The following is a 4,759-nucleotide window of genomic DNA, read 5'->3' as shown; positions in this document are numbered from 1 at the left end:
GAGGCTGTTGGTGGTTTGATTAATGCAGGAAGTTCCCTCTAAACCCTGTTATGATTGACAGCTGCAATCCACTTGTATCTCCAGGACAGAAACATGAACAAAAGTTAATCAGTCCCGCATCATTCTGGAGTGACGAAGGGTCATCGACCTGAAACTTTAACTCTGTTTCTTTCTTCATGGATACTGCCTGGCCTGCTGAGTTTTTCCAGCGTTTTCTGTTGTTATTTCGGATTTCAGCCGCAGTATTTTGCTACTGCATTTGACGAACAATGACTATCCCTGTATAGAGTAATGTGAAACCCTAGCATGGCATCGGTTCTGTAGCGCAATGGATAGCGCATTGGACTTCTAGTGAATGATTCTGGGAAAGTTATTCAAAGGTTGTGGGTTCGAGTCCCACCAGAGTCGTTATTTAGCCAGATTCCGGTGGTGAAATTTTGCAGCAAAGCCACAATTGGTTCATTCAAGCCCTTCAGAGAATGGGAATGGCCAATGAGATCGCCTGAATTGTGATTGAAGAACAGGCCAGCTTCAATCTGCGCACCTACTTGAAATATTTTATCCACTCCATTATACTTTTCTGAATTACTTTCCCTGCCGCCTCAGTCATTATTTCTTTCTTTACCATTTTCTGCTGGTGTTACAGGTTAGATCAGCAGTGGCCGTTCAAGGAAGCCTGCGAAATCTATCAGGGGAAAAGAGAGAAAAAAGAAATAGTTCGGGAGAGATAGAGAGACACATGCAAAGAAAATGAAGGGTTTATGGTTCAAGTCCTGCGACTGTGCAGAGTTTAAGGTGGAGCTTGGGGGAGATTCCTCCCGTCTCCTGAAATCCACGAACTATTCCAAGACTTGAGCACAAAAATCTAGGCTGACAGTTCAGTGCAATACTGAGGGAGCGCTGCACTATCGGAGGTGCCGTCTTTTGGATGAGATGAAAAACCGAGGCCCTGTCTGGCCTCTCAGGTGGACAGGAAACACTATTTCGACAAAGAGCAAGGTAATTATCCCCGGTGTCCTGGCTAATGTTTATCCCTCAGTCAACATCATTAAACAGGATATCTGTTTGTGGGATCTTGCTGTGCGCAAATTGGTTGCCGCGTTTCCTTCATTACAACAGTGACCACACTTCAAAAGTACTTCATTGGCCGTAAAGCTGTTTTCTGACATCCCATATAAATGCAAGACCTTTTTCTTTTTATCTTCTATACCCGGAACCAATAGGCTTAGAAGTCAAGCAGTGAAACGGTATTTGCAGAAAGGGTTGTGAGACTGTGGAATGCACTGGCCCAGAGCAGCAGATTTCAAACAGAGTATAAAACCGGCAGCGTGTGGGAGGAAGGGGAGAGAGAGGCAAGAGAGCCACAGGTAAGATCACATTGGAAACCACTGGCCCTGAATCAGCTTTAAATCCCCCACTGTATTTGAACACATTTATTGTCGTATTGATATATTGAAGCATTTGAGCAATACAGGAGATTTAACGCTGCCTCTGGTTAGATATATTTATGCCAACCGCTGTGTTTAGGCTCTACCCTGAATGTTTATCTGTAACCTAGAAGCAGTTTATAATCTGGAGACAAGTTTTCAGCAGCTGATGAACAGGGAGCAGAGGCTGAGGCTGATTCTTCACACGGCACATTCCCGTGCAAGCGCAGGAGATGTAGCACCTGCCCTTTGACCTCCTCCCTTCCCACCGTCCAGGGCCTGAAACACTTGCTCCAGCTGAAACAGCGAAGTCCTTGTACTTCTTTCAATTTAGTAAAGTGTATTCGCTGCTCACACCGTGGGTCTCCTCTACATTCGGGTGCCCAATCGCAGATTGGGTGATCACTTTGTGGAACACCTTCATCCAGACCACAAGCGTGACTCTGAGCTTCTGTCCTCGGCCTCCTACACTTTTCTAATAAAGCTCAATGGAAGCTCGAGGAACAGCACCTCCTCTTTTCATCCGGACTCAATTTCAGCTCATCAATTTCAGTTCATCAATTTCAGTTCATCAATTTCAGTTCATATCCACTGTTCCCATTTTGTGGCCAGCAGCTGTTGGTAATGACTCTGCTGTTGCCATTTACACCTCCTCTGGATCCATCTTTTGTTTCTTTGCTTCTCCCAATACCACCCCTATAGCCTTGCACCATCACCCCTTTTGTCATTTAATCTTTCCTGTCTTCCACCCTATCACAGTCCTTCCCCTTGTTCTTTCCTCCGCTCCCCCTTTGCCTGCCATTTTATTTGCTTAAAACCTGTTAAATTTCTAACTTGTTCCAGTTCTGATGAAAACTCATCGATCTGCAATGATAACTCTGTGTCTCTCTCCACAGATGCTGCCTGACCTGCTGAGTGTTTCCAACATTTTCTACTTTTATTGCAATGTTCCTGCTGTTTATATTCATTATTCTGCAGCGTACTCGTACTGTTCTCAACATCTTCTATTACAGTTAAATATCAGAGGTGTAACATTATTTTAATGACTGATGCGATTATTTTAGACTTGTGGTCACACGACAAGTTGAATATCACAAAAGCAGCGCAATAATGATTGCGGAGGTGAAACACATGGTGCAGGGTCAGTGATTGGAGAATTTGCAGTCATGCAGATCTAAATGTATCGACTGGATTCTTGCACCAATGACTATTGGTACGAATGGGACATGTGACCCCCATCTCTGGTGGGTCTGTCCTGCCGGTGGGACAGGACATACCCAGGCATGGTGATGGAGAAGTCTGGGACGTTGGCTGAAAGGTGTGATTCTTTGAGAAGGGCTCCTTGAGTATGATTTTGTCAGGTTGTTACTTGACTACTCTGTGGGGCAGCTCTCACAAGTAAGTGAGCAGGACTTGGCCGGGTCGATTGGGTGAGGTTTTAGACCACACCTAGAGCACTGTGAGCAGTTCTGAGATACCACACTTCAGTAACCATATGTAGGATAGGGTGTACCTGTAGGTTTTAGTAAACATTATTAAGAAGTTTAATATGTGAAATTGAATGTTAAAAGCCTACATGCCTGTATATCATGACGAATGGCTGAGAGAAAAGCAGGATGGGAAATTATGCCAACCTGACTGAAACTGCTGTGTTTTCAATTACTGAAGTAACGGAATGTAGTGCTAAGTTTATGGAGGCTGGTGGGGAAGAGGATTTCAGTAATATTATGCTTAAACAAACAAGAACTAGAGAAAGAGATAGAAGTTGGAGATATCCTTCATTGGTACAGCTATAGGATGGACAGACTGTTTAGAAAACATTTTAAGAAATGTTCTGTGAAAAGTGAAGGGTACTTTTTTGTGCACAGAAAGTGACCTAGTGGGATTAACAAGGTCATACGATGGCTAACGAGGGAAGCAATACTTTTATCAGGTGTCAGAGGGTTAATTACTCCCCCGTAGGCAAAACAAAAGGAAAAAGGGTATAAAGATACAGGTTTTGAACACAGAAAGTAGCGCGCACCGCGTAATCAGAGATTGGTAGCAGCTTCATTCAACAGAACACGGCAAGAACCCAAAGAAGCGAGCTTCAGTCAAAAGAACACAGCAAGATACATCAGAAGACCGCACCACAGTCACTCGGAAGGAACACCAGGGTCCATGAACAGACTGTGACTATCTTCTTGTTAAGTATTACTTCTTTCTACTGGAAGTTTAATGCTTAATAATCCTTTTTTATTGTACACAATATACCTGTACCCAGTGTGGTTTGTGCAGTCATGGACAAATTATTATAAGAGCTTTTGAAAGCTACACATATATTGGCCTTGGAGGGAGTGCAGTGTAGGTTTACCAGAATGAAAACCGGACTCCAAGGGTTAAATTAGGAGGAGAGGTTACATGAATTACGGTTGTATTCCAGATAATTTAACGGTTAAGGCGAGATTTGATCGAAGTTTTCAAGATATTAAGGGGAACAGATAGTAGAGATAGAGAGAAAGTATTTCCACTGCTTGGGCAGCCTAGGACTAGGGGGTATTATTCTATAAATTAGAGCCAGGTCTTTCAGGAGTGAAATTAGGAAACACTTCTACATGCTATGGGTGGTAGAAGTTTGGAACTCTCTTCCACAAACGACAATTGATGCTGGATCAAATGTTAATTTTACATCTGAGATTGATAGATGTTTGTTCACCAATGGTATTAAGGGATATGGGCCAAAGGCGGGTATATGGAGTTAGGTCGCAGATCAGCCATGCTCCCAATGAATGGTGGAACAGGCTGGAGGGGCTAAATGGCCCACTCCTGTTCCTGTGTTCATATGTTGTATAAAGTTCTGCTTAGACCACATCTGGAGCACTGCGTCCAGTTCCGGGTACCGCACCTCAGGAATTATATATTGGCCTTGGAGCGGGTGCAACGCAAATTGACCAGAATGATACCGGAGCTAAACGGGTTAGATTATCAAGAACAGCTGCACAGACTAGGCTTGTATTCTGTTGGGTATAGAAGATAAAGATGTGATATAATTAAGATAGTTAGGTTACTGTCCGTTCCGCTCTGTAACACATTGACCTGTTATCTGTTTCCAGATATTGTCGCTCATTTTCACCATTGGATGTGCTGCAGTCCGCTGACAACAGGCGTTTAAACCGAGCAAGATTTCAGCCCTGGCGGTGAATGCTGCTCCTGACGGATTTCCCAGTCTCCAGGCGCTGGCGGGGATTGGAAAGTTCGTGTGTCACACTAAGTAAAGCTAGAAGTTATCAATATAAGATAGTCACTAATAAACCCAGGAGGGAGTTCAGGAGATAGTTATTTATTCAAAGTAC

At 43.6% G+C, this 4,759-nt stretch overlaps 1 non-coding gene across 1 annotated transcript; it reads left to right on the top strand.

The window, feature by feature from the left end:
- Positions 1-314: 314 nt before the first annotated feature.
- On the top strand, positions 315-408 carry trnar-ucu (transfer RNA arginine (anticodon UCU)). The gene is made up of 2 exons: positions 315-351; positions 373-408. It is a non-coding gene; the product is annotated as a tRNA-Arg (tRNA).
- Positions 409-4,759: the final 4,351 nt, after the last annotated feature.

The sequence above is a fragment of the Somniosus microcephalus genome, unplaced genomic scaffold, assembly GCF_052327205.1.
Source record: "Somniosus microcephalus isolate GS21.2 unplaced genomic scaffold, FLI_Smic_1.0 unresolved_chr1, whole genome shotgun sequence".
In the NCBI taxonomy this organism is placed as follows: Eukaryota; Metazoa; Chordata; class Chondrichthyes; order Squaliformes; family Somniosidae; genus Somniosus; species Somniosus microcephalus.
Note: the sequence above shows the minus strand (reverse complement) of the source record. Positions and strands in the feature narration are given on the sequence as shown.